Source organism: Pseudophryne corroboree, chromosome 8 (assembly GCF_028390025.1).
Source record: "Pseudophryne corroboree isolate aPseCor3 chromosome 8, aPseCor3.hap2, whole genome shotgun sequence".
Taxonomy (NCBI): Eukaryota; Metazoa; Chordata; class Amphibia; order Anura; family Myobatrachidae; genus Pseudophryne; species Pseudophryne corroboree.
The window spans coordinates 262437117-262449347 of record NC_086451.1 but is presented as its reverse complement, the minus strand read 5'-3'; positions in this window follow the sequence as shown (position 1 = coordinate 262449347).

The following is a 12231-nucleotide window of genomic DNA, read 5'->3' as shown; positions in this document are numbered from 1 at the left end:
GCATTCAATGTATGATAATTGCTATTAGGGAGGTGTTAGAGATTACAGAAACAACACCTGAACCTGAGGAAAAGGCTTATTTTAATTTAAATAAGAACCCGGTGATAACTTTTCCTCCTTCAAAGTAATTGAATACATTCTTTGAAAAATCCTGGTCTAACCCAAAAAAGAAATTTCATATTCCTAGAAGAATACGTTTAGCGTACCCCTTTCCTGAAGAAGACAGGAAAAGATGGGAGTCACCCCCCATGGTAGACACCTCAGTTTCTAGGTTGTCTAAGAAAGTAATTTTACCTGCCCCAGGGTCGGCTTCATTAAAGGAGCCTGCTGACCGTAAGTTAGAGACGACCTTAAAGTCCCTTTATATGGCTACCGGAACGTTACTCAGGTCGACCATTGCTTGTGCATGGGTAGGTAACGCTATTGAAAAATGGTCAGACAACTTGCTAGCAAATATAGACACAGTTGATAAGGATGATATGGTCTTAACTCTCGGTCACATAAAGGATTCTGCAGGATACTTGGTGGAAGCTATGAAGGATATTGGTTTATTAGGATCAAAATCCTCAGCTATGGCGATTTCAGCTCGCAGAGCACTGTGGATTCGCCAACGGAATGCAGATGCAGAATCAAAAAAAAATATTGAAGCGATCCCCTACAAGGGTGAGGCGCTATTTGGGGACCAGCTGGATGTCAGGATTTCGACGACTACCTCAGGTAAATCAGCATTTCTTCCTTATGCAGCGGCACCTGCAAAGAAAGCATATAATTTGCATCCGATGCAGTCCTTTCGGCCCAACAAACACAAAAAAGCCAAAGGTACCCCCTTCATCACAGGAAGAGGGCGGGGAAGAGGTAGGAAACCTACAACAGCATCAGGATCGCAGGAGCAGAAGTCAGCCGCTGCTTCTGCTAAAACCACAGCATGACGCTGGGGCTCCCCTGCGGGAGTCCGCGCAGGTGGGCGCTCGTCTAAAACTCTTCAGCCAGATCTGGGTACAATCAGATCTGGATCCTTGGATACTACAAATAGTATCCCAAGGTTACAAGTTAGAGTTTCAAGATCTCCCCCATGCCGATTTTTCAAATCAGCCTTACCAGTTTCTGTTCAAGACAGAAGAAATATAACGAAAGCAATAAAGAAATGTCAGGACGAGGTAATTACCTTAGTCCCTTGCCTACAACAGGAAAAAGGATTTTATTCAAGCCTGTTTGTGGTACCGAAGCCGGACGGCTCGGTCAGACCGATTTTAAACCTAAAATCGTTGAATCTTTACCTAAAAAGGTTCAAATTCAAGATGGAGTCCCTGAGAGCAGTAATATCCAGCTTGGGGGAGAAGGAATTTATGGTGTCGGTGGACATCAAGGATGCTTACTTGCATGTTCCCATTTACGCTCCACATCGAGCATACCTAAGGTTTGCGTTTCAGGACTGCCACTACCAGTTCCAGACATTGCCATTCGGGGTCTCCACAGCACTGAGAGTATTCACCAAGGTGATGGCAGAGATGATGGTTCTCCTTCGCAAGAAAGGAGTCAACATAATTCCTTACCTGGACGATCTCCTGATAAAAGCGAGATCCAGGGAGAAGCTAGTGCAGAACATTGCACTATCCCTGACGGTGCTTCAACAGCACGGTTGGATCATAAACTTTCCAAAATCACAGTTGGAACCGACGATGAGATTATCATTTCTGGGAATGATACTGGACACCGAGGTACAGAAAGTATTTCTACCGGTGGAAAAGGCTCTGGAAATCCAGAAGATGGTCAAACATATTTTGAAACCAGCACGTGTGTCGATTCATCAGTGCATCCGCCTGCTGGGAAAGATGGTAGCAGGGCCGTTTCTAGACAATTTGGCTCCCAGTGCGAGATTTCAAAATGCGCCCCCCCCCCCCCCCCAATTGCTCTAAAAAAAAAATGCGTACCCCCCCCCATATAGCCATAAAAAGAACGCCTTCGGCGCGCGCGCTCCCGAAAAGGGTGTGTGGCCTGATTAAAATGGGCGTGGTCTCATTAAAGTGGGCGTGGCCTCGTCTGATATCATCACACCCACCACAGGGGAAAAAAAATAAAAATAAAAAAGTCCCCTTTTTACACATTACAGCAGGCAAGTGTCCCCATATTACACAGCGCGGCAGGCAGGTGTCCCCATTTTACAAAGTGCGGCAGGCAGATATCCCCATTTTACACAGTACGCAGGCGCCCCCATTTTACACAGTGCGGCAGGCAGGTATCCCCATTTTACACAGTACGGCAGGCAGATATCCCCATTTTACACAGTACGCAGGCAGGTGCCCCCATTTTACACAGTGCGGCAGGCAGGTATCCCCATTTTACACACTACGCAGGCAGGTGCCCCCAGTTTACACAGTGCGGCAGGCAGATATCCCCATTTTACACAGTACGCAGGCAGGTGCCCCCATTTTACACAGTGCGGCAGGCAGGTATCCCCATTTTACACACTACGCAGGCAGGTGCCCCCATTTTACACAGTGCGGCAGGCAGATATCCCCATTTTACACAGTACGCAGGCAGGTGCCCCCATTTTACACAGTACGGCAGGCAGGTATCCCCATTTTACACAGTACGGCAGGCAGATATCCCCATTTTACACAGTACGGCAGGCAGATATCCCCATTTTACACAGTACGGCAGGCAGGTATCCCCATAGGCAGGTGTCCCCATTTTACACAGCGCGGCAGGCAGGTATCCCCATTTTACACAGTACGGCAGGCAGGTATCCCCATAGGCAGGTGTCCCCATTTTACACAGTGCGGCAGGCAGGTATCCCCATTTTACACAGTACAGCAGGCAGGTATCCCCATTTTACACAGTACGGCAGGCAGATATCCCCATTTTACACAGTACGCAGGCAGGTGCCCCCATTTTACACAGTGCGGCAGGCAGGTATCCCCATAGGCAGGTGTCCCCATTTTACACAGTGCGGCAGGCAGGTATCCCCAGTTTACACAGTACGGCAGGCAGGTATCCCCATAGGCAGGTGTCCCCATTTTACACAGTGCGGCAGGCAGGTATCCCCATTTTACACAGTACGGCAGGCAGGTATCCCCATTTTACACAGTACGGCAGGCAGATATCCCCATTTTACACAGTACGCAGGCAGGTGCCCCCATTTTACACAGTGCGGCAGCAGGGCCGAAACTAGGATTTTCGGCACCCGGGGCAAGGCACTAATTTGGTGCCCCCCCAAAAAAAAAAAAAAAAATATATATATATATATATATAAAAAGAAAAAATAATAGTAAAAAAATATAAATTAATAAAAAATAAATAAATAAATACAGTAAAAGATTAGGAAAATGAATGTTAAGGGTTAAAAAAGGATTCAAACTAGGCCATGCAGTTGTGCAATTTTAATCTCATTACACTGCACATTAGTACCCCTCATTAACATTAGATGGGAGAGAGGGGTGAGCGAGAGATGGGAGAGAGGGGTGAAGCAGAGAGGGGGGAGAGAGAAAGGGGTGAGGGAGAGATGGGAGAGAGAGAGAGTGAGAGATGGGAGAGAGAGAGAGAGAGAGAGAGAGAGGTGAGGGAGAGATGGGAGAGAGAGAGAGAGAGGGGCGGGGGTGGCAGGTTATCCTGCTGTCCCATTGTGAGCTGAAGATACTACTGTCTTTTTAAGTTGATCCTCATCCTTAAGTAGAGACTGTTTATACTCTACACAGTGTTAGTTGGATAATGTAAAAATGACATTTGAGCACTATATTTTATATATGTGTAAGATTCATGGCACATGTAAAAAAATAATGCTAGTTAGTAAAAATATTTTTATAACATAAAAGAGTTTTTTGTGTAGGTGTTATCCGTTGTGGTAGCCCAATAGATGTTACAGTCAGCAGTGAAGTTAGACCCTATCTTTCCCTACCTTCTGGAGTTCTTGGAAGAACAGGTCTGCTCCTAGACTAGACCAAGCAAAGTCCCAGGCAAGTGTCCAAAGCTGGGAACTCTCCCCGTCCAGCTTCAGTGCAGCTGCACTGATTACCGTGGCTCCGGCTTTACAATGCTGGGAGCAGGTGTGCAGAGTCGATCAGGGAGAGCCACTGTAGAGGCCGTAGTGATCTGAGCGTCCCCGGATGGTGAAATTACCTAGCGTGCTGGAGGAAGAGGCCGGGCAGGGTTTGCGCTATGCTCAGATGGAATGCCTTGCCGTTCCAGCAGCATTGGTGGTGGAGGCCGGTCAGAAGCTGCGCTCTTCTCAGTTGGAGGGAGATCAGGAAGGACGCAATACGTTGTTATTCCAGGGTGTAGGTTCAAAGTAAGGCCAAAGCAGCCGTGCAGAGTTCACAGCGCCCCCCCTCCTTCCGGCGCCCAGGGCACGTGACCCCCTAGCCCCCCCCTAGTTACGGCCCTGGCGGCAGGCAGGTATCCCCATAGACAGGTGTCCCCATTTTACACAGTGCGGCAGGCAGGTATCCCCATTTTACACAGTACGGCAGGCAGGTATCCCCATAGGCAGGTGTCCCCATTTTACACAGTGCGGCAGGCAGGTATCCCCATTTTACACAGTACGGCAGGCAGGTATCCCCATTTTACACAGTACGGCAGGCAGATATCCCCATTTTACACAGTACGCAGGCAGGTGCCCCCATTTTACACAGTGCGGCAGGCAGGTATCCCCATTTTACACACTACGCAGGCAGGTGCCCCCATTTTACACAGTACGGCAGGCAGATATCCCCATTTTACACAGTACGGCAGGCAGATATCCCCATTTTACACAGTACGGCAGGCAGGTATCCCCATTTTACACAGTACGGCAGGCAGATATCCCCATTTTACACAGTACGCAGGCAGGTGCCCCCATTTTACACAGTGCGGCAGGCAGGTATCCCCATAGGCAGGTGTCCCCATTTTACACAGTGCGGCAGGTAGGTATCCGCATAGGCAGGTGTCCCCATTTTACACAGTGCGGCAGGCAGGTATCCCCATAGGCAGGTGTCCCCATTTTACACAGTGCGGCAGCGGCAGGCAGGTTTCAAGTGGGGGGGAAGGAAGGGGGAGAGGGGGGGAGAGAGAGAGAATACTTACGTCTTCCCGCTCTTCGGTCCCGCCGACTCACGTCCCTCGCGCCGGCCGCCTCCTCCTTCCATGCTTATCTCCTTATCGCCTCTCCCCGAGCGCTCCTGTTCGGGGGGCGGAGTTTCGCGGAATGACGCGTTTGCGTCGTGACGTCACGACGTAAACGCGTCATTCCGCGAAACTCCCCCCCCGAGCAGGAGCGCTCGGGGAGAGGCGATAAGGAGTAACAAAGTGCCGCGGCGGGCGCCCCGTGCGGTTGTACGGCTCGCCCGCCGCTAGAAACGGCACTGGATGGTAGCAGCTTACGAGGCTCTACAGTATGGCCGATTCCATGCCAGGGTGTTCCAGTGGGATCTACTGGACAAGTGCTCTGGATCGCATCTACACATGCACCAGAGGACACTCCTGTCGACAAGCCAGAATCTCGCTCCTGTGGTGGCTACGCAGTTCTCACCTCCTAAAGGGACGCAGGTTCGGGATTCAAGCCTGGATCCTAGTGACCACGGATGCAAGTCTCCGAGGTTGGGGAGCAGTCACGCAAGGGGAAACCTTCCAAGGAAGATGGTCAAGTCAAGAAACACTTCTTCACATAAACATTCTGGAGTTGAGAGCCATATACAACAGCCTTCTACAAGTGGCGCATCTTCTTCAAGATCATCCCATACAGATCCAGTCAGACAATGTAACAGCAGTGGCTTACATAAACCATCAGGGTGGAATGAAAAGCAGAGCGGCAATGGCAGAGGTGACAAAAATACTCCTATGGGCAGAAAGACATGCAAGAGCTCTGTCAGCAATCTTCATTCCAGGAGTGGACAACTGGGAAGCAGACTTCCTCAGCAGACACGATCTCTATCCAGGAGAATGGGGCCTCCACCACAAAGTCTTTGCAGAGGTAGCAAGTCATTGGGGCGTTCCTCAAGTAGACATGATGGCATCTTGTCTCAACAAGAAGCTTCAGAAATATTGTTCCAGGTCGAGAGACCCACAAGCAATAGCAGTCGATGCACTGGTGACCCAGTGGGAGTTCCAGTCGGTGTATGTGTTCCCTCCACTTCCACTAATACCAAAAATTCTCAAGATCATAAGAAGAGCAAAAGTTCGGGCAATCCTCATTGTCCCAGACTGGCCAAAGAGGGCTTGGTATCCAGACCTTCAGGAGTTGCTTCAGCAGGGGCCGTTTGTTTATCAAGACTTACCGCGGCTACGTTTGACGGCATGGCTGTTGAGCGCCAGATCCTAGCCCAAAAGGGTATTCCCAACAAAGTCATTCCCACACTTATTCAGGCCAGGAAAGGAGTAACGTCCATTGTATTTGGAGAAAATATGTATCTTGGTGTGAATCCAAGAATTCTCCAACGGTGGAGTTTCAATTAGGACGTCTTCTCCTATTTTTACAGGCTGGTGTGGATGCAGGTTTAAGATTGGGATCTCTCAACGTTCAAATTTCGGCCTTGTCCATTTTCTTTCAGAAACAGTTAGCTTCCCTCCCTGAGGTTCAAGCGTTCGTGAAGGGGGTTCTGCGCATCCAACCACCATTTGTGCCTCCTACGGCACCATGGGATCTTAACGTGATGTTGCAGTTCCTTCAATCAGATTGGTTTGAACCTCTGCAAGAGGTTGAGTTAAAGTTTCTCACTTGGAAAGTGAGTGCTGTTGGCCTTGGCATCCGCAAGGCGGGTGTCTGAGTTAGGGGCCTTGTCTCACAAGAGCCCTTATTTGATCTTTCATGAAGATAGGGCTGAACTAAGAGTGCGTCAGCAGTTTCTTCCAAAGTTTGTGTCTCCTTTCCATATGAACCAATCTATTGTGGAGCCAGTGGCTACTGACACCTAAGCTGTTTCAAAGTCCTTGGATGTGGTCAAAGCTTTGAAGACTTATGTCACGAGAACAGCTCGTATAAGGAAAACAGAAGCATTGTTTATCCTGTATGATCCCAACAAGATTGGGTGTCCTGCTTCTAAGCAGACGATTGCACGCTGGATCAGATGTACGATTCAGCATGCTCATTCCACGGCAGGATTGCCGATACTGAATTCGGTAAAGGCCCACTCTATGAGGAAAGTGGGTTCTTCCTGGGTGGCTGCCTGGGGTGTCTTGGCTTTACAGCTTTGCCAAGCAGCTACTTAGTCAGGGGCAAACACGTTTGCTAAGTTTTACAAGTTTGATACCTTGGCTGCCGACGACCTTAAATTTGGTCAGTCAGTTCTGCAGGAACATCCGCACTCTCCCGCCCGTACTGGGAGCTTTGGTACATCCCCATGGTACTAAATGGACCCCAGCATCCTCTAGGACGTTAATAGGATTTTAATATACCTACCGGTAAATCCTTTTCTTGTAGTCCGTAGAGGACGCCCAGTGCTCCTTTTTTCCTGCATAATATTTTTTCTTCTTACACAATTATCACGTGTTAAGTTGTTATTCAGCAGTTGCTGTAAAGTTATTCATGCTCGTTGGCATGTTTTGAGTTGTATGCCATGTTGTGCGGCATGGTTGAACGGTGTGAGCTGGTGTGAATCTCGCCACTAGCTTAAAATAAATCCTTCTCTCGAAGTTTGTCCGTCTCCTCGGGCACAGTTCCTATACTGAGGTCTGGAGGAGGGGCATAGAGGGAGGAGCCAGTTCACACTGTAAAAAAGTCTTAAAGTGCCGAAGGCTCCTGCGGACCCGTCTATACCCCATGGTACTAAATGGACCCCAGTATCCTCTACGGACTACGAGAAAAGGATTTACCGGTAGGTATATTAAAATCCTATTTTCACACTTAGAGCATGTCTTCTTCATTTCCAGGCACATGACCCTGTATCATCAGCTACAGGTGGGTTTTAGCTGTTAGCCTGGACAAATATTAACGCTCTTTCAACATAATCCCCCAGGTAGCAGTAACCAGATTCAAAGATGGCCCTTCCTTTGGTCTTCCAATTCCCAACAATGTCAAACTCCAGAAATCTATTTTCTTCAGCCAAAGTCATCAATGCAGGGAATGCAGCACACACATCAGGCAAGATCCACACTACAGCAACCAGTACAAGTAGAGACGGAGTAGCCTTTTAGGTTACCGGGAAGGTTCCCGAGAGGCCGAGCGCACTGCGGGGCCGATTGCCGCATATGGCTCTGCCCCCAGTAGTGCATCACTCTGCACTATATCTGGCATCTGCCAACACCTTTCAGAGGGTACAGCTTGGGGGAGCTTTGACACTGCGAGGATAGGCTGTCATCTCCCGTGTCAGAGCTCCTCCAGTCACCAGTTCCCGGCAGCCACAGTTCCCACAGACAGCACATATGGTGAGTGATATCTCTCCTCTCCTGCTCTCTCTGCCCTTCCACTCTCCCCTAATAGACGCTCCTGTGCACTATAATGTGAGTGATGGACACCGGAGGGCGTTGTAATGTGAGTAACAGACACTGGTGTAATGTGAGACTTGGACCCTGCTGTGTGGTGTACCTTGCTGTGTGGTGTAATGTGAGTAACGTATGTCAATGGGCGCTGGTAATGTGACGCTGCTGTGCACTGTAATGTGAATAACAGACGACGTTTTATGGTGTAATGTGAGTAACGGACGCCACTGTGCACTGTAATGTGAATAACGGACGACGTTGTGAGGTGTAATGTGAGTAACAGATGCCGCTGTGCTGTGTAATGTGAGTAACGGACGCCGCTGGGCATTGTAATGTGAGTAACGGACGCTGCTGGACGTTGTAATGTGAGTAACGCATGCCGCTGTGTGGTGTAATGTGAGTAACGGACGCTGCTGGCCGATGTAATGCGAGTCTCGGACGCCGCTGTGCGATGTAATGTGAGTAACAGATGCCGCTGGGCGTTGTAATGTGAGTAATGTATATCAATGGGTGCTGGTAATGTGATGCTGCTGTGCACTGTAATGTGAATATTGTGTCGCTGCTGTACACTGTAATGTGAATTGGAACTCTTCTGTGGCCACAACCCCATATTTTTGCTGCGCACCCTGTCAATATTTTGGTTATGTGGGGGTGTGGTGTCAAAGAAAACTTTCACCCTGAAGCTGCAACATATGGGTTACAGGTTAGGATATCCTATTCATTACAGCACAGTGAATTACAGGTCATCACTGCAGAGGAATAGTATTTTAGTATAAACTTAATGGGATTCTCCTGGTTTACATAAAACAAATCACAAATGAGTACAGAATTTAAATTTTCCTATATAGGATCTTGGATTTTTATAAGACATTCATTAACAGTGCAGTGCAGGTTTGGAGGCACATGAAAAAAAGGAGATTTATGGTAGACTTACCATTGTTAAATCTTCTGCGAGGTATACTGTGTTCCACAGGGAATACATCAGGGTGTAGAAATGGATCTTGATCCGAGGCACCAACAGGTAAAACTTTAGCTGTCCCAGGATGCATTGGGGCCTCCTCTATAACCCCGCCTCCAGGCACTGTGAGCTCAGTTTCGTTAACCAGTCCAATGCAGTAGCAGGCAAAAGAGACGGTAGATGTTAGTCACACAGAACCACATTCTCACGACAGGAGAAGGGATCAGCGGCTAATGCCATACAAACCCATAGAAGCTAAGTGCGTCAGGGTGGGCGCCCTGTGGAACCCAGTGTACCTCGCAGAAAGAGATTTAACAATGGTAAGTCTACCATAAATCTCCTTTTCTGCAGCAGGGTACACTGGTATTCCACAGGGAATACATTGGGGATGTCCTAAAGCAGCTCCTCAAGGGAGGGGACGCACCTTAGCGGGTATGAGAACCCGGCATCCAAAAGAAGCATCCTGGGAGGCGTAAGTATCAAAGGCATAAAACCTAATGAACGTGTTCACTGAGGACCATGTAGCCGCATTGCACAATTGTTCTGCAGACGCTCCCCGGCGGGCCACCCAAGAAGGTCCAACAGTCCGAGTAAAATGGGCTTTAATAGCAGCAGGAGCTGGAAGACCAGCCTGCGCATAAGCAATCACCATTCTAATCCATCTGGCCAAGGTTTGCTTATTCGCAGGCCAGCCACGTTTATGGAAACCAAACAGTACAAAAAGGGTATCTGACCTCCTAATAGAGGCAGTTCTCTCTACATATATGCGGTGAGCCCGTACCACATCCAAAGACCGTTCTTTGGAGGACAATTCAGAAGAGATGAAGGCCGGAACCACAATCTCTAGATTAAGGTGAAAAGATGACACCACCTAAGGAAAATAACCAGGGCGAGTTCGAAGGGGTTCACTACGGCTGGCCGGCGGTCGGGCTCCCGGCGACCAGCATACCGGCGCCGGGAGGCCGACCGCTGGCTTACCGACAGTGTGGCGAGCGCAAATGAGCCCCTTGCGGGCTCGCTGCGCTCGCCACGCTACGGGCACGGTGGCGCGCTACGCGCGCCACACTATTTTATTCTCCCTCTATGGGGGTCGTGGACCCCCACGAGGGAAAATAAGTGTCGGTATGCCGGCTGTCGGGCTCCCGGCGCCGGTATACTGAGCGCCGGGAGGCCGACCGCCGGCATACAGAAGACCACCCGTTCGAAGAACTGCTCGGTCACAATGAAATATCAGAAAGGGTGGACGACAGGACAAAGCGCCTAGGTCCGACACCCTTTTGGCAGAGGCATTAGCCAGTAAGAACAGGACCTTAGCCGTAACCCATTTAAGGTCCACTGGCTCAAAAGGTTCAAATGGAGACTCTTGCAGGGCATTCAGGACAACAGACAAATCCCATGGAGCCACAGGAGGGACATAGGGAGGTTGAATCCGCAATACACCCAGAGTGAATGTATGAATGTCAGGTATAGACACAATTTTTCTCTGAAATCACACTGACAAGGCAGATATGTGAACCTTGAGGGAGGCCAGATGAAGGCCTAAGTCCAGGCCTTGTTGCCAAGATTCTGGAAAGCCAAGATTATGGATGTCTTGAATCTGTGAACATCATAGTTCTTATCAGCACACCAGGTGAAATAATAATTCCAGAATATGTAATAGATCCGGGCAGATGCCGGTTTGCGGGCCTTCAACATAGTTTGGATGACCACCTCAGAAAATCCTTTTGCCTTTAGGAGTGAAGCTTCAAGAACCACGCCGTCAAAGCCAGCCTGGCCAGGTCTGGGTAGAGACAAGGTCCCTGTACGAGGACGTCTGAGAACCAATGCCGTCTGGGTCACACTGGAGTGACTAGAAGTAGTATTCCTCCTTCTTGCTTGAACTTCCGCAGTACCCTGGGCAGGAGTGACACTGGAGGGAACATGTAAGGCAGCTGAAAGTTCCATGGAATGGCTAGTGCATCCACGAATGCTGCTTGAGGATCCCTGGTCCTTGTTCCGAAGACCGGAACTTTGTGATTGTGTCGAGACACCATCAGGTCTACATCTGGTAGGCCCCACGTGTCCACTAGGAGTTGAAAGACTTCCGGATGAAGACTCCACTCTCCGACATGTACATCCTGATGACTGAAGAAGTCCGCTTCCCAGTTGAGGACACCTGGAATGAACACTGTCGATATTTCTGGCAGATGGCGTTCCACCCATTGAAGGATCTTTGGGCCTAATTCAGACCTGGTCGCACGCAGGCTATTTTTTGCACTGCTGCGACCAGGTAATCGCCGCCTACAGGGGAGGGGGTAAAGGCTTTGCAGGGGTGCGATCTGCTATGCAATGAGCTGCACAGTTTCTGCACAGCCCAGGACTTACTCAGCCGCTGCGATGATCCGGACAGGCGGTGACGTCAGGAATCCTCCCCCGGAACGGCTGGGCACGCCTGCGTTTTTTCGGACACTCCCAGAAAACGCCTTCTGCCTGTCAATCTTCTTGCGATCGCTGGTGCGTTCACTTTATTCATTAAATTCGTTGCTGCCTGTCAACGGCAGCCGACGCGCCTGCGCATTGCGGGTCACACGCATGCGCAGTTCAGACCTGCGCATGCGTGTGACCTGATCTGAATGACCCCCTTTGACACTTCCAACATTGCCTTGAGGCTTTGAGTGCCGCCTTGATGGTTGATGTATGCCACCGTGGTGGCGTTGTCTGACTGTACTTGAACAGGCCTGTTCTGTACTAGGGGCCGGGCAAGAGACAACGCATTGAACACTGCCCGCAACTCCAGAATGTTTATCGGGAGGAATGATTCCTCCTTAGTCCACCGACCCTGAAAAAAAGTGTTGCTCCAACACCGGGCCCCAACCCCTCAGACTGGCATCCGTTGTCAGAAGGAC